The following is an 18,173-nucleotide window of genomic DNA, read 5'->3' as shown; positions in this document are numbered from 1 at the left end:
TTGCAAGTGAGTGGTCCTGGAGTCCAGGGTGCAGGACTGGTGGACAGATGCAGAGTGAAGCTGATTCCCCCATGAGCCCTCTCCTCAGTGAGGTGGCCAGGAGGTCAGGGCTGTATCTCCAGAAGGTCAGACCTGGCCAGTCCTCTCTAGAATGTGCTGGAGCGGCCAACTCGTTGAACGCACCCTGCCAGGAGATAAACAGACCCTGAGGACAATCCCTAAGGGAGAAGTCTATACCTACCCATCTTCCACTTTCTCCTTTGGATGGCCTCTACCACAAGGTAAAAGCTAAGCCCCCTCACACGGCCTTTCTTGGCCTGGTCTTACTGAGCAGCCAGTCTCTCCCCACATCCTGGCTCACTATGGGCCCTCTGGTGATACCAGCAAGAGGGCTCCCTGCATGTCAGTTCTCACCTCCTTCCCTTGGCCCACGCTGCCCTTGCTGTTTGTCCTGCTCTTACTCTCCCAAGGCTGTTATGTTAAGTCACCCTGTCCAGGTGGGAAGGATCCACTGAAAATGCACATTTGAGTAATTACTGCATCACCTGAGTCTCTAGCATGTCCCAGGCACTATGACGCTTGCCAAATCCCTAAAAACCCCACAAAGCGGATATGCTATTAGTTGCACTTTGCAGGTGATGAAGCTGAGGTTCAGAGGTGAGCAACCATGACCAAGTACCCTGTATGTACCAGAATATCAATCAGACTGGTCAACGTATCCAATAAAGCCAAACATTAGTCTGATCAGTACGCCTAGATGCAAGGCTGTAAAGGCGCAAACTATGTCCCAGCACGAGAAAGAGCAGTGCCAAGTACCCCAGCAAAGAAGCAGTGTTCATATCTTGCTTTCTTAATCGAAATAACTGCACATCAACCCACAATTTCCTACTCTGTTAATAGGAGAAAAATACCAATGTGCGTTGTCCTGTAAAACTACCTTAAAAGAATATGTATGATCCCGAGTGCTTTAGTAATGACCCCAAATCACCATCATGAAGTTGGGATACTTCTTAAAACACTGCAAGTCTTACACACTGGCATATAGAATCTGTAAAGTCAGTTCTTTGGGTAATGATGGTAGATAGAAGTGGCCCAGAAGGACGGAAGACAGAAAATAGAGCAGAAACTATTTGTCCAGAGGTGACAATGGGTCATAGCCAAGGTTCAAGCATTACGAGGGAGGTGGTGAAAATAGTAATGGGCATAGAGTGTAATAAGTCAAGGATATCTAATGTAGTTGTGGCTCGCAGGCTCAAGAACGCAGGCTCAGTAGTTGTGGGGCACGGGCTTAGTTGCTCCGCGGCATGTGGGATCTTCCTGGACCAGGGCTCGAGCCTGTGTCCCCTGCATTGGCAGGCGGATTCTTAACCACTGCACCACCAGGGAAGCCCCTCATTTACTCTTAATGCTTCCCCCTGTTGAGGACAAACAGGAGGAAAAAAGAAAGGGCAGGGCTTCCTTGGTGGCGGTGGTTGAGAGTCTGCCTGCCAGTGCAGGGGACACGGGTTCGTGCTCCGGTCCGGGAGGATCCCACATGCCACCGAGCGGCTGGGCCCGTGAGCCATGGCTGCTGAGCCTGTGCGTCCAGAGCCTGTGCTCCGCAGCAGTAGAGGCCGCAACAGTGAGAGACCCACGTACCGAAAAGAAAAGAAGAAAAAAAGGCAATAGCAAGGTTCCAAATGAGCTGAGAATTGACCTTCTAAAAGGGCTCTCAATCTGGCCTCTGGTAGATGTCTGTCGGGGTTTCTGCCCAGCCTAGACCTTCCTCAGGAGAGAAGACGTTTAGGGCTTACAGTGGGCTGACTGGTGGCCCCAAAGATCTCAGGCTCTAATCCCTGGGACCTGAGAACGTTACCTTACAAGGTAAAGTTTTGCGGATATAAGGATTTTGAGTTGAGACTATCCTCGCCCTAAGTGCCATCTGTAAGTGTACTTATAAGTGAGAGACAGGAGGAAATTATATACAAAGAAGAGGCGGAGGCAGTGACCACAGAGGCAGGACTAGAGTGCTGCACCTACAAGTCAAGGGATGCCAGCAGCTTCTGTGGTTAGAGTCTTTTGAACTCCTTGGCTTTTCAGCTCCTAGGCTGTAAGATTTGAATCTGCAAATGCCCCAAGGAGAAAAGCTGCACCAAATGTCAAGCTTGCGTCTGTGTTTCCCTTCTCTCCAGAACTTGGCCCACATGTCTTGGTGTCTCTCTAACATTCAGATGCCAGAGAACAGATGTTTTCTTACTTTATCCAGGTTTTCTAAAATTTCTTTAGACTTCACCTGATCTTATGTTATTATTGAACTACCATCTCAATTACCCCTAGGAAGAAAATTTACAATGTTTAGAGAAAATGGAACCCTGGTACAGTGTTGGTAGGAATGTAAACTGGCACAGCCACTGTGGAAAACAGTATGGAGGGTTCTCAGAAAACTAAAAATAGAACTACCATATGACCTCGAAACTCAACTCCTGGGTATAAATCCGAAAAAAACAAAAACACGTGTTTTCAAAAACATGTATTTGAAAAGATACATGCACCCCAATGTTCAGAGCATCATTATTTGCAATTACCAAGATATGGAAGCAACCTAAGTGTCATCAAGAGATGAATGGATAGGGGCTTCCCTGGTGGCGCAGTGGTTGAGAGTCCGCCTGCCGATGCAGGGGACACGGGTTCGGGCCCCGGTCCGGGAAGATCCCACATGCCGCGGAGCGGCTCTGCCCGTGAGCCATGGCCACTGAGCATGCCCGTCCGAAGCCTGTGCTCCGCAATGGGAGAGGCCACAACTGTGAGAGGCCCGCGTACCGCAAAAAAACCACACAAAAACCCCAAAACAAAACTAAAAAACACCCCGTGGGTAGTCAGAGGAGAGGACCGTCATAGCTCATCCCCCTGTGCCGTGTGCCAGGCATGATCTGAGCACCTGTACACATGTTAACTTATTAAAATATTGCTAACAATCCTATCAGGTTGGGACTACCATCACCCCGCGTACAGACTGAACAAAAGGAAACAGAATATGGTGTCCTCCTTGTGTTCACAAAGCCCGTTAACTGGCAGAGGCAGGACTTGAAGGCCACAGTCCGGCTCCCGAGTCCATGCCATGCTTTACAGCCTCCAACTTCTCACGCTCATTCCTAGAGCCACCTGGGAAGGAGGAACCAGGCAACTAAAGACTGGGTTTGAATCAGACTCCACGTCTGACCAGCCGCGTGATCCCGAGCAGGGGGCCTCGCCTCTCTGAGTCTCAACCTGGCTCCCTTGCAAAATGGGCACATTAATGGGAACGTCAGCCTTCAGCAACGCTGTGACGAGTATCAGTGTAGCATGTGTGAACGGGCTTTGTAAACTCTGGAGTGTTCTGTGAGGTATAAACTACCCTCTATTCTCATTAGAGGGAATTCATTTCATAACCTGCTCCCGGCTCTTGAACTTTGCTGTGCATCCAGTCAGTGCTGGATGATCTGGAACCAACAGCTGGTCTATTTATGGCTGAAAACCCACAGGTCATAGGAAGACAGCAGCACCCGAGCCCCTGGGTGGCCACAAAGATAAGGTCTGTGTCTCGAGGACCGATGACATGGTGGTCACTGAAGGAACAGGCCCCCTCCTGCCCCTTCCACTAGTGACAACTGAAAACCTTGGTTTCCCCAACACCCCGATCCAAGATCAACCCGACTCTGCCCAATGTTGGAGAAGTACCGGCGTGTCCTGCAGGCCTGGCTGGCCCCCTCTGACTGTGTGTTGCCTCCTTCCACAGATCAGTGCCCTACAGCAAGGCTACAACCAGGTGCTGTGCCAGACCCTGTCTGAGAGAAACTTAGAAATCACCTCCCTGAAGCACGAGGCCGAGAACTTAAGGAGGGAGGCCGCCATCACGTCAGGTGAGGCCCTTCTGCATTCAGGCCCCAGAGCTTCTGCCCTCCCCCTGCAGACATCACCAGTCAACCAGCGCACCTGTGCCCGTGACACGGGTGCAGCCTCAGGGATCACCCGTGTCGGTGCATTAGAGTTCTCCCTCAGTGGAGGTTTCTTGCCACCCAGTTCCGAGGGCAGGGCCTGGTAAATATTTGAGAGAATGGTATCTCTTGGCTACAAGGTCTCCTGAGCACTGGCCCCACCAGGGAGAACACAGGTCGCCTTGTGGCTTGGGTGGTTCCACAAAGCAGCCTGAGTGCAAACTAGAGCGTGGACAAACTGGGGTCACTCCTTTAAGCCACCCATGGTCTCACCCATTTCAGCCGAGTGCACTTGGGCCCAAGGGAAACCATTTTCTAATTTGATCCGAGGTGGTTCCCTGATAAAGGGCTTGGGTTGGGAGAGGGGCAGCCAACGCACAGCTGTGGCTGAGCTTTGATTCCCTGGATTCCTTCATTGCTTCCACATGTTTCTTGAGCTCCTACTAGGTGTCAGGCCCCGTTCCAGGCTCCGGGGAGGGAGAGCCAAGCAAGACAGTCAGATTCCTGTACTCACAGATTTGGGAGGGGTTGACAGACAATAAAAGTAAAGGGATGAATAAACAAGCCCACTTCAGAGAGCAGTGCTGCTGTGGAGAAAATAAACTGTGTGTCGTGGTGGCCAGCGCTTCAAGGGGGGAGGCCAAGGGAGACCAGCTTAGTGGGTGTGCAACCATGGAACTCAGGTGGGACTTGAACCCGTGGACTGGGACTCGAACCCACTCAGAACCCACTATCTTTTAATCGAGATCACGCATCTGGTCTCGGGACTTAATAAAGCTCAGGTTCTTTATGTCTCATGCAGAAAGAATTCAGTGAGAGACAAAGTAAGAAGTGGATTTCTTTAGAGAGAAACACACTCCACAGACAGAGTGTGGGCCATCTCAGAAGGCTAGAGACCCCCAAATATGGGGCGGTTAGTTTTTATGGGCTGGGTAATTTTATAGGCTAATGAGTGGGAGGATTGGGACAACTCTAATATTTTGGGGAAGGGGCGGGGATTTCCAGGAATTGGGCCACCACCCACTTTTTTTTTTTTTTTTCCTGTACGCGAGCCTCTCACAGTTGTGGCCTCTCCCGTTGCGGAGCACAGGCTCCGGACGTGCAGGCTCAGCGGCCATGGCTCACTGGCCCAGCCGCTCCACGGCATGTGGGATCTTCCCGGACCGGGGCACAAACCCGTGTCCCCTGCATCGGCAGGCGGACTCTCAGCAACCGCGCCACCAGGGAAGCCCCACCACCCTCTTTTTGACCTTTATGGTCAGCCTCCGAACTGTCCTGGTGCTGGTGCGTGTGTCATTTCGCTCATGTATTACAATGAGCCTGTAATGAGGCTCAAGTTCCCCTGGAAGCCGAATCTTACGCCCCCTTGGACCTAGCTGATTCTAACCACTTTATGTTGTATCCTCCAAGGCTATGTCCTTCTTTTAGAGAGGACGTGTTTCAGGTGGGCAAGGACAAGCCAAGGGCAAGCGAGCCTGCGTGGAGTGAACAGGGGATTGTGGGGCTGGGCAGGGTCGGGGGGGTCTGGGTTTTTATTCCAAGGGTGTTGGGAATCCAGTGGAGGTTTTTAAGCAGAAACTGACATGTCTAGAGACCTGAAAAGGATGGGGCCACTCACAGACAAGGGGAGAGAGAGAAGCAGGTGACAGGGAGGAGGCAGTGAGCCTCGGAGGGGCACATCACTCTGAAAGCAGCCAGTGCGTAGCAGGAAACATGCCCACAGCTGTAGAAGGCAGGCATAGCATTGAGTCGCACGTGAATCCCCATCTCTGTATGAATCTGTGCTTTTCTTCTGCCTCACTCTGCAACTTAATCACACCCACACCCACCCCCTGCTGCCCCCAGGTCTCTGCTTATGCTCCTCCCTCACTTGGGGTGTCCTCAGATATTTTCTGAGCACCTCCCCCAGGCTAGGTGCTGTTCTGGGCACCAGGAATGTAAGGATGAACTCGCTGGTCCTCACCTTCCTCCCGTATGTCGGCCAGTGAAACCTCATCCAAGCATCAAGCCTGTCTCAGATCCCACCTTCTCCGATCAGGGAGTCGTACAGGCCTGGGTTGGGATAACGCTTGAGATGGGCTGGACCCACTCAAAGTGTGGCAAGCCCCAGACGGATTTCCAAGTAACTGAACTGTGTCCTGGAGGCAAAGCTCATTTTTAAAATGAAATTCTGGAGCATTTTGTGCTTTATTTCATAGACATTCTTGATTGATACCTACCACTAAAACTGGGCCTGATGTTCTTTCAAGAAAAGAACCGTAGGAGATAACCCAATACCACTGCATTTATGCACCCTTCTTCCCACTTTTATTCAAAATGATACTACAATGCAAGAGGGAAGAGATATGGGGAGATATGTATATGCATAACTGATTCACTTGGTTATAAAGCAGAAACTAAAACACCATTGTAAAGCAATTATACTCCAATAAAGATGTTAAAAAAATGATACTACAGTAATGGAGTAGTTATCTATCGCTGCATAACAAGTTACCCCAAAATGTAATGGATAAAACCCCAACCAATATTTATTATCTCCTCCAGTTTCTGTAGTTCAGGAATTTGGGGGGGGGGTGACTTAGTTCTCATGAGTTGCAGGCAAGATGTCGGCTGGGGCATCAGTCATGTCATCTAAAGCCTCGGGGGGAGCCGGAGGATCCCCCTTCAGAATGGCTGCTCATGTGGCTATTGGCTGGAGGCCTTAGTCCCTCAGCACACAAGCTTCTCTCTAGGGCTGCTTGAGTGTCGTCACGACACAGCAGTTGGCTTCCCCCAGAGTGAGTGATTGGAGAGAGAGCAAAGAGGAGGCCACAGTGTGTTTTATGACCCAGCCTGAGAGGAAACAGTCCGTCATTTCCACAGTATCATATTGGTTACCCATGGCAGCCCTATTCAGGGTGGGAGGGGCTACACAGGGCATGAATTCTAGGTGGTAGGGATCATTGGGGCCATTTTGGAAGCTGGCTGCTGAGAAAAATAATAGGCGCCATGTAACAAACATAATTTAGCCACTTTGTGTTCTTGGGGCATACCGTCTCATTTGACCCTTACAATAACTCTGTGTGGGACAGACAGTGGGAGGTGAAATAGCTTGTCCAAGACCACCAAGCTAATAAGTGGTAGAGAGGGGTCCAAACTCAGAGGACTGAGAAACCAACCACCCACCCCATCAATAGTGTCCAGCAGTGCCCTCTGCCACACGCCCGTCTCCTGGCCTCTGGAGAAGAATTCCTGGACCTTCCCTGTGCTGGGCCTTTGTTCCCCAGGCCCATGGTGTGGCCTCTCCTCCCGGCTTTGCCTGGCCTGTGCCCACAAGAGGCCCCCAAAGGCTTCTCCTCTCGCTGATGCTGACCGCCCCTCATTCTCACTGAAGCCTCAAACCCTGTTCTGTGAACTTTGCTCTCATTCCCATTCCTGCTCTGGGACCCTTGCAAAAAGCCTCCCCATTTCTAGGCGGGCACCGGTGGTGGCCCAGGCTTGGAAGGTCTTGTCCGAACGTTGGCTGACAGCCATGGTGTTGCCAATAATCCTTCCTGCCTCTTCGACCTCCATGAGTCTTTTGTTTTGGTTTGGTTTGGTTCTTTTACAGAGATGGTGTCATCTTTGCAAAGAGACGTGTTAGTAAAGGATGGTCAAGTTCAACAACTACAACAGGAGGTGAATCAACTGAAAAGTGAGAACAAAGAAAAGGATCACCAGCTCGAAGCCCTCAGCTCCAGAGTGAGTGTCGGGTCATCAGCAAATTGTAGCTGCGAAAAGCAGACACAGTGGAGTCACATGACACATGGTGGTGAGATGAGGCCAGTGCCCAAGGACACAGGGAGGGTAGCTGCTGGGCAGGTGGCCAACTTCTCTGAAGCCTTTCAAAGGACAGTGTGTATGTGGCTCAGAATAAGCGTAATAGATTTTCAAATCCAGCAAACATTTTCTAACCCCTATTATAAATGAGTTTGTTTAATCCCAGCAACAAACACACCTATGAGCATATACTGCCATTGCAAAGTTTAACATTAAACAGAATACGATCTCCCTGTGAGCAAGGATGACCACACGGCTGCATCGTGGTCCCAGCACCGCTGGTTCTCATAACTGTCTTCACAGCAGAACGTCTGAAGATCCAGATGCAAACACGCAGACGCTCATTTCTTCCTTAGACTTTAGTGTGTGGAATGTCTCTATGGAAGATGAACGTGGTAGGCAAGCAAAGAGCTTTTTACATGTAACTTTGACTATTTGCAAATCTTGCCTTCAATGCTAACTTTAGAATCCTGCCCCTATAGGATAAGATTTCTCAGTATTTGCATGATGTGCCTGTTTCTGTGAGTCAAGGTAAAACCTCAAAGCTTTCATCTCAGGTGGCAACTCAGAGATTCCCAGAGGCTACCCGATAGCTAGGTCTGCATGGGGGTGGGGTGAGAACAGATCTTGAGGTTCCAAGGAAAAGGCACAGTAAGTAATACCTGGTACGTAGTACCATACCCAGTTTGGAGCTGGTGAAAGGCACTGCACGAGCTTTGGGATCAGACAGACCAGGGTCCCATCCCAGAGCTTTCTTTTATTGTAACTTATTTGGCCTCCATTTCCCCATCTGTGAAATGGGGATGACAAAATCATTTTGCGAGAAGTGGGAGGCTGGTTTTCGTTGTGCTCTTCTGCCTCTGCCCGAGGTCGGCTGCCTGGCCAAGCCCTCTGCATTCGTTTCCCCCAAGCAGAGTGTCTTCCCAGGCATGTGCTATAGCTGTTTAATGTGGTGTGTGTGTGTGTGTGTGTGTGTGTGTGTGTGTGTGTGTGTGTGTGTTGGTGATGGGAAGGGGATGCAGAGCTGGTGCTAAGTAGAAGGAGTCTGCAAAGACAGCACCTGCTTGGCTCTTCTACCTCCTGAAATGCATTTGGATGATTTATGTCCCCGTTTCCCCTTCCTCGTTGACCTTGGAATGAGGTCCCTTCTCCTCTAGACTGTGCTGGCCAATAGCACAAGGGTTCGTCACATTTGAGATGCCTTTTTTTTAATGACATACATCATGTGTGTTAATTTTAGAAAAATAAGTAGATGACATTGAGAAGAAAAATTAAAAAGAGAGGAGAGGAAATGCTACCTTGAGAAATCAGTGTTAATATGTTCATGTCTGTTTTTCCAGTCTTGTTTCTATATATTGCCTAGAAATCAATCAATCAATCATTTTATAGTGAATTTATACTATGCACATTTTTAAAATTTTTAAATACTTATTATTTTTCCATTCTAATAAATCAACGCTCTTATCATTCGTCTTAAAAGCTACATACTTTCTCCTGGATGTACCCAGTGTTATAAGTGGTCTGCTGTTCTAAACAACACTTGGGTTGTTTCCTCTTTTTTTTTTTTCTTCCACTGTTACTGACAATTCTGTGAAGAGCATCCTTGAAACTACAGATTTACTTATTTCTCCAGTCATTGTCCTTAAGGTACATTCCTAAAGTGGGAATTGCTGGGTCAAAATAAGGCACATCCATCCTTATGCCGTTAATGCCTGTTGCCAAGCCGCCCTCGGGCAAGACAGCTCCTTTTACCCCTCCACACCAGTCGGGGCAGTTGTGTCTTTGAGATGCAACCTGCACAAAAGCCCTAAGATGGACCCCAGCTCACTGGCTCGGCCCCCTCCACCCTCACCAGTCACAGTGTGAAAACATCCCAATTCCTGCACCCTAAGTACCCAGAGTCTACAAAGCTGGTTTTCCCCTGCAGTGAAGTTTGCTGGCTTTTGAAGAGGAATTTAGACGCTCTATTCCTCAGAACTCATGAGAGGCATGAACTGGGAACGACTGCAGGATCCCGTGCTCCCATCACACAAATGGTCTCGCCTCTCAGAATTCAGAGGTGTGATTGGGTTATACAGCAGGAAACACTCCTGGGCGTGAACACAGGTACTTGGGACCCCCAGCCAAGCCCCCGTGGCCTTGTCCTTTTTCTCCACAGTGCTCAGTGCTGAAAGAAGAGTTACAGAAGGAAGATGCCCAGAAGGAGAAGTGGGAAGCCCAAGAGAAAGAGTTAAAACTCTGCAAAACCGTGCGTTGAACCTCCTGACCCCTCGGTGTCCACTGAAAGCCTAGATTGTGGCCTTGAGGGTTTTGGAGTGGTTCCTTGGCCCATTAGCTAGCAGAAGCTCTGGGGCTTTCTGGGTGTTTGTCTGTTAATGTAGTCTCCTAATTCTTTGATTTGCTGGCCTCAAAGAGATGGGTGAAAAGACCATGGAAAACACACTCTCCCCAGATTTTCTGGGCAGTTGGCTCAAGGCCCCTCATCAGGTTTCCCCTGGGGAAAGGGACGGGAGGTGGCCACCATATGCTGCTGGAAATTCACCGTGGTCCCTACCCCTGGACTTGTGATGCCCAGACTTTCATGATCCACTGTCACAAGTTTTATCACAGCCCTGAGCACTGCTATTAACACAACTCTTCTTGAAGTATTTTTACTTAAATACATTCAATTTTACAACAATTCATAAAAACGAAATAAAAAGCAAATGTATCACTGGCCTTCTATGGAAGGTGAACATAAAAATGAATACAATGAAAAGATGACCACTCAATGTAAATGTTCACCCCCTGTACCGGCCCGAACCCTCATGTACATCACCAGGCATACGTTTTCCATCCGTTGGGAAGGACGGTGCCTGGGCCGGGGGCAGGATACGTGTGTTCTTCTCTCTGTCAGGAGCACACTTCTCTGCCTCAAATGAGAAAAAAGAAAAATGTCATTGTTCTTTTCTTCCAAACTGTGCCCATTGTGTCTTCCAAACAGCCCTTATTTAGATTGAACTCAAAAATATACCCGAAGGAAAGAGATTCTAATGAGTGGATAGGTATCTTGTACTGTTTAATCCAGGATCCATGCTGATCTTCAAAAGAAACTCAAATTTTCCCTCACCCAGCCCTTTCATTGCATCCGTTGAAAGAAAGTCTACTTTGCCTCAAAGATGTGGAATTGTCCCCCAAGGGAAGGAATGAAGCGAATCCCAGACTAGGTTTCTTCCTTAATGAACCGGATGAAATGAGTTGTGAAGTTGACTTCCCTGTTGTTGGAACTCTTTCAGCAAATCCATGACATGGAAAAAGAAATGAGGAAGCTCAGGGTGGAGCTGAAAAGGAGCAGTACCGAGCAGAGCCTGATCTCTATGACGCTGAGGGAAAAGAGCAAGGTATGGCAGGGACAGGTCGGCCTGGGAACCACTCTGGGGCAAGCACTCCACCTGCATCATCTCTGTTCATCCTCACAATGACCCCATGCGGTCTATACTGGTATTAACCCCACTTTACAGTTGGGAAAACTGAGGCTCACAGAGGTGGAGGAAGTTATCCAAGTTCACTTGCATAAAGTAGTTGTGGCAGAACTTGAATCCAGGTCTGCCTGACTCCAAAGCTCCTGTGTGTAACCACAACCCTAGACTGCCTTCAGATCTTAATTGTGAAATTATCTAAGAAAGAATTGATCCATTAAACCAAGTTTGCCAATGATGTTGTTCCAACTTAAATTCTCATATTGATTTTTTTTTCTTTTTGTTCCATCATTGAGAATGTTTTTAAAAATCTCAACATGTTTGTCATTTGTGTGTTTCTTCTTTTAATATGAACGATTTTTGCTTTATATATTTTGAGGCTGTGTTACTAGGTGCATATAAATTTAGAATCCTAATACTTCCTGTAGAGCAAAACTTTAGATCATCATGAAATGTCCCTTTTCATCTCTACTAGTGTTTCTCCCTTAACGTCTCCTTTGTCATTTAGCTTCACCACTGGCTTTCTGTTTGTTAGAGTTTTCATGCCATATCTTTTTCATATGTTCTCTGTCAATTTTTGTCTTAAGGTTTAGACATATGCCTTCAGATAGCGTATCATTTTTACAAAATCCAGTTTGACAATCTTTGACTTTTAGTCCATTTATATTATGTAATTACTCGTGTCCTGGGGTTTAAATCTACCTTCTTGCTCAATACCAGATGTACCATCTGTGGTATGTTCCTTTTTCTCTCCTTTCTTGCCTCCTTCTGAGTGGATGGTTTTCTCTTATTCCACTTTCCCCCTCTATTAGCTTGGAAATATTTCACTTTTTTACTATTCTTTTAGTAATAGTAAGACAATAGCTTTCATCCTTGACTCACCAAAATCACACATTAATTAAGTTTTTCACTCTTCTACTATTCTCTTAGTAGTCATCCTGAAGACTATAATGTGCATTCTTTTTTTTTTTTTTTTTTTTTTTTTTTTTTTTTTTGCGGTACACGGGCCTTTCACTGTTATGGCCTCTTCGGTTGCGGAGCACAGGCTCCGGACGCACAGGCTCAGCGGTCATGGCTCACAGGCCCAGCCGCTCTGCAGCATGTGGGATCCTCCTGGACCGGGACACGAACCCATGTCCCCTGCATCGGCAGGCGGACTCTCCACCACTGCACCACCAGGGAAGCCCTGCATTCTTAACTTACCAAGAGGCAATAGTAGTTGATAATTATGCCCTTCTCCTTGACAGTGCAGTGAGTTTCAAACACCTTAATTTCACTTACCCCCTCCAGATTTATAAGCCATTGCTGTCATTTTCTAAACTCCTCTTGATGCTTAAAACCCCACAAGACATTATTAGTGTTTTTATATAGTCAGTATCATATCCACACATTACCCTTACTGTTGCTTGTCTTTTCTGCATCTCTGATCACCCACCTGGGTTCATTTTTCTTGTGTCTGAAGAATACCCTTTAATGTTTTCCCTCATTGTGGCTCTGCTGATGACAAATTCTCACATGTGCCTGTGTGTCTGTCTGGAGATGTATATTTAACCTTCATTCTTAAAACACATTTGACTGCGTATTGAATTCTACAATGGCAATTCTTTTCTTTCAGCACATTAGATACAGCATTAGATATGTCACTATTGTCTTGTGGCTCCTATTATTTCTATTTAGAAGTCATCTGTAAGCCTAACTATTGTACCTTTGCATAATCTGTCTTTTTCTCCGGTTGCTTTTAAGATTGTCTTTTCCCTTGATTTCCAGCAGTTTTATTATGGTTTATCTAGGTGTGGATTCAGTTTTATTTACCTCGTTCAGAGTTCGTAGGGGCTTCTTGAATCCCTGGCTTGGTGTTTTGCCTTAGTTCAGGTGCTTGGGCTCTGTACCACACAGGCAGTGGGAAGCTACTAAGGCTTCTGAACAAGTGACTGATGCAGTGACATTCGTGGACAGTAATCAGGGTGAAAATAGTAGTTATAATTTCTCACGTACTAGGAGTTACCTTGAACATTTCATCTCTTCATCTTCACAACAGCGCTGTGATCTAGAAATCATCCTCTCCATTTTACAGATGAGAAAGTCAAGGCTACTAGTTACTAGTAAAGTAACTAGCCCAATGGCACAGTCGGTTTTGTCTGACTCCAGGTTCGTCTGACTTCAGTGACGCTGGTGTAGCAAACAGCCACATGCTACTGTTTACACTGAAATTAATGAAAATTAACTAAAATTTTTAGTTCAGTTCCTCCGTCACACCATCCCCATTTCGAGTGCTCGATCCCCAGATGTGCCTGGTGGCTGCCGTATTAGACAACACAGCCTCGCTCAGAGTACCTGTATCATTGCAGAAAGTTCTGTTGGACAGAGCTGCCTTACAGCTGGGTAACTCTCACAGTACCGTTAAGATTGCACTGGAAGAAACTAAACTCGAGGCGAGGAGGCCACTTGTCACAGTCCAGCTTGCATGTGAGAGGGGTTGGTGGACAGGCGTGAGACCCCCGAGTGTGAGAGAGGGAGCAGGGCGGACGCTGAGGGTGACTCTGAGGCTTCGGGACGGGAACGGGGGCTGTTCATGCAGAACACAGACAGGGGCAGAGTCCAAGGCTGGACTTGGCTTTTGCAGCACATGAAAAAGGCTGCTGACATAGAAGTCAGAGCATGTTTAGACCTGGGAGAAAACTAAGGCCCAGAGAGCTTAGATGACTTTTCCAAGGTAACGGAGCTGGGTAGAGGCTCTTCCACTGGACCACACTACTCAGAAGAAAGCTCTTAAGGGCTTTTCTGGGTCTTTTATTACATCCCTGTGATCCCCCTCTTCAGATCCCTAAAAAAAGCAGCCTGTGAATTTCTTTCAGCACAAAAACTTTCCATTTATTTACGAGAGTTTGCCTCATTTCCTGTTAGTGCCAGGGCCCAGGGTTCAGCAGGTGCATCCAAGAATTGAGCAGCTGCGAGGCCTACACTGGCGAGCCAAGGGTAGCGTGGAGCACTCCCAAGCTTACTGTGCGTTGACTGTTACCTAAGCAAGGGGGGAGAAGTAGGCAAGCTTCTCCACTTTAAATGCCTTCCTTTGCAGGCTGCAGTTCTTAATAGACATTGCTTTAGCAAGCCTCCAGAGAGGTTACCACCAGTGAGTGTGCTCAAAGTGGTGACGACAAACAGTTATGATAATAAACCCAATCATAACATGTCCAAGTACCCATCACGAGTTATTAGAACGAGACTGTACGGCGGACATTCCCGTCCACCTTTCATAGGTTACAACAGTACTTAACACTCTCACAGAGCCCTTAAGCACTATTCCAAACATCGAATCCCCACAATGACTCTATGCAGTGATACTAGTATCATCATCCCCATTTGACAGATGAGGACACTGAGTCACGGAGCAGTGAAGTAACTTTCCGAGTGTCGTACGGCTTGTTAGGGACCGAGCTGGGATGGGAGTGTGCGGTAGAACATAGTTGAGCCCCGGGTGCAGAGCTCGGCCCTTTCCCATAGGGGGCAACTCCCTGTGAGTTTGCCTCCACCCTGTGCATGCCTGTGACCCCTGCTGCTGGGCTGCAGCTGTCCCTACCCCTCAGGGACTCCGCCACTGCCATTAGCCCACCCAGAAGAGTTTCCCCAGAGGGCATGATGATCACATTAGCAGCAAGCCCTCGGTTTCATCATCCTTTCAGGTGGAAGAGAAGCTTCGGGAGGATTCCAGAAGGAAATTGCTTCAGCTGCAAGAAATGAGGAACAGAGCAAACCTCATTAAAGCCAATTTGGAAAGGGCAGTAGGTCAGGTAGGCGTGCTGCAGAGCCCCTTCACGGGCCCTTGCTCTCCACGGAATCCCGCACCCAAGCGGCCGGCAGGGATGAAAGAGGAGGAAGACGGCCTGCCTTAGTTCACCCGCTTATTTTCTATACGAAGAAGTGTCTAGAAAGAACTAGAGCTGAGATTCTATCTAGATCTAGAGTCTGAGCTCTTAACCACGATGCTCTACTACTTCGCTATTAGTTACTAAGCTAAGCATCATTTTTCTGTGTTTTGAAGAAAGTTTCGTGAACCTTTGTCCCGCCCCCAAAGGTAGTGGAAATGACTCCTGCGTTAGTCCTGTCCCCCATCAGCTGCAGTTCCCCTTCCCCTCATTTCAGATGAAGATCAACAGTTCTCGGGAAACTCAGCAGTATTTGCTGCAAGAAGAGTTACGGCAGCATCTGGCAGAGAAGGGGAAGCTGACCGAGGAAAGGCTACAGCAAGAGGAGAAGCTGAAAGCCAGAGTCAAGCGGCTAATGGCAGAGAAATCGGTAAGGTGGTCCCCGTCCTTCTCTTTACTACTGGAAACTGATGAAATGGGCTTTCCTATGAGAAGCAGAGGGCACGTACTTAGATGGAGGAATCTCAGCAACTCCTTGTTGGGAGCTAAATTAATTAAAGAGGGTGAATGATGTAGGAGGAATTAACATGAAGCTTGAATCCTAAAACTCAGAGATCAACTTGAAGATCAACTTGAAGAGGCAAGGTTATTGAAATGTCTAGAAATGGTACTTTGTTTATATACCGCAGCTGATTTTATTGATACAAATCCCAGTCGTTACTGCGGGTCCTGGTTTGTGTCTCAGTGAGTGCAAGACCAACCAATAGTATTTCAGTCTTTTGCTTTCTCTTCATGCATATCAGGGGAAACACATGGCCAAAACGGCTACTTACTTTTCCAGAAACCAGCCAATTAGAGGATAGTTTACAGTGGCGCATCTCAACTCAAAGCTGTCCACAGATCATATGGGGATGTTGTTGAAATGCAGATTCTGACTCAGCAGGTCTCGGGTTGGGGGAGCCTGGGATTCTGCATTTCTGAACAGCTCCCAGCTGGTACCGATAGCACAGCTCTGCAGACTACATTTTCAGCCACAAAGTCTGAGAAGAAGGTTTTCCCCAAGTTGGCCGATAAGAACCACCTGGGGCTTCCCTGGTGGCGCAGTGGTTGACAGTCTGCCTGCCGATGCAGGGGACACGGGTTCGTGCCCTGGTCTGGGAAGATCCCACATGCCACGGAGCGGCTGGGCCCGTGAGCCATGGCCGCTGAGCCTGCGCGTCCGGAGCCTGTGCTCTGCAACGGGAGAGGCCACAACACTGAGAGGCCCGCGTACCGCAAAAAAAAAAAGGGAGGGGGAGGGGGCTTTTTTAAGGATATAGGGGTGAGTGCCTCATAAAAACTGGGAGCTGAAAGAGAGCCTGGCCTCGAAATAGAACTGGTAAGCCATCAGATCTCAGGCATCATCTCTTTTACACACACACAAGCATGCGCACACGCACACACAGGCCGTATCTCCTCTCTGTGTCTCTGTGTGGCTCCCCTGATCTCTGCTCTCTCCAGTCATGTGACAGGAAGGAATGACCTCATGGTCCCCCAGTTCAAAGGACCAGCCCAGGAAGCAAGTAGCATCTTAGAGCCCATAACCCCAAATCCTGGGAGTGACCATCTTAAAAGCCCAGCCCGTGCCAAGTGCCCGATCAGCTATGACCAGGGACAGAGTCACACACATGGCTGCCTGGATCCAGGAGTAGTGCTCAGAAAAGGGTTAGACAGACCCCCTAGAGTATGCTGCATTTTACCCTCCTAAGACATCAGAGACATAAGGCATTCAGTTCAGTAACAGCTTTTCCAGGAAAGTCCATCCCAATGAAATTGCCTATCATCAGAAACTCCTGGTTCAAAAAAAGATGCAAATGTCAGAAGAAAACGTTATCTGTGTATCTGGAAGAGTGTACACCAAAATGTGAATAAGGTTACCTGTGGGTAGTGTGATAATGGTGGATCATTTTACCTTCGTTTTGCTCACGTCTATGTGTGTATATAAATATTTTTTACAACAAAGATTTTATTTTGAGTAAAAAAAAATGCCATTTGAGAAATATTTGGGGATCTCCCTACAATTATAGAGTTTGGGCATTGGTTGCTCTTGCTTGTTGTAGGTTGGAGCCAGAAAAGGCACCCCAAAGATGGACCAAGGAAGGGAGATGCTGAAGAGAGAAATGTCCAGCAAATCCAGCCAGAGCCTTCTGTTTTCTAAACCTGGTGGAAGGAACTAGAAACGTCGCCCCGCTCGGCCTCACATGATCCTCCGTGAGTCAGTGTAACTCTTCTGCGTCAAACTACTAAGATGCTTTTTTAGGACATTAAAGGTTGCTACCCTAGTATGTTGCTTCCTAGACTGGTATTTTGCACAATACTGTATTTTGGAGTGTGTGAGGAGAGGGGTTCTTTTCACAGATATTATGAATGTAAACATACACAGGCATATGAAGAATAAGTTTGAAATGGTAACCTCAGGGCTGTTGGGGCCATGGTATAGTGCATTTATATCTGAATTTATTATAATAAATGTGAACAGCAACCAGTTTTATCGCTTCCATAACAGTGAGTCATGTTTATATGGCGCTCTGCGGTGTTCAAAACACTTCTCGTCTAATCCTCTCTCAAGCCCTGGGAGGTAAATAGCATTATGTTCCCCATTTTACAAATGAGGAAGCTGAGGCCCAGAGAGGTTAAATGGCCCGTCTAAAGTCACACAGCTAGTAAATTCAAGAATTGGGTCTGGAACCCAGGTTTCTAACTCCATCTCACGCTGCCCATTCTGCCGCACCAAGACAGCCCAGTAGGTCAAGTCCCAGGCCATCAGGACAGACCAAGTACCCAGTCATCAAAGAACACACACTGCCCAGGTGGACACACCCCTTTCCCGTGGTGTTTGAAGAGACCCTCACTTTTGCCTTCTCTCCAGCCATCTGTTCTCTCCCTGCCTTTCTTGTACGGCCAGAGACCACCAAACAAAACAGGAGGAAGAGCCAGAAGCCATGAATATCATTTATTTTTTATTTTTAAAAAGGCACAATAAAAGTATTTTGATATTTTAAAACCAAATACATTCTTTATACTGATTAAAACTAGAAGGAAATGGGAAAAATGATTTGCAT

General features: G+C 47.6%; 1 protein-coding gene and 1 long non-coding RNA gene across 2 annotated transcripts in view; both read left to right on the top strand.

Moving 5' to 3' along the window:
* Nucleotides 1–18,173, top strand: part of LOC309807688 (forkhead-associated domain-containing protein 1-like) — a 323,120-nt gene that overhangs the window by 84,373 nt on the left and 220,574 nt on the right. The window lies entirely within an intron of this gene.
* Nucleotides 15,432–17,602, top strand: LOC309807608. The gene is made up of 2 exons (XR_014294602.1): nucleotides 15,432–15,502; nucleotides 17,172–17,602. It is a non-coding gene; the product is annotated as an uncharacterized lncRNA (long non-coding RNA).

This window comes from Mesoplodon mirus (assembly GCF_964341445.2).
Source record: "Mesoplodon mirus genome assembly, chromosome: 7".
NCBI lineage: Eukaryota > Metazoa > Chordata > Mammalia > Artiodactyla > Ziphiidae > Mesoplodon > Mesoplodon mirus.
This window is presented reverse-complemented; position numbering and strand designations above follow the sequence as displayed.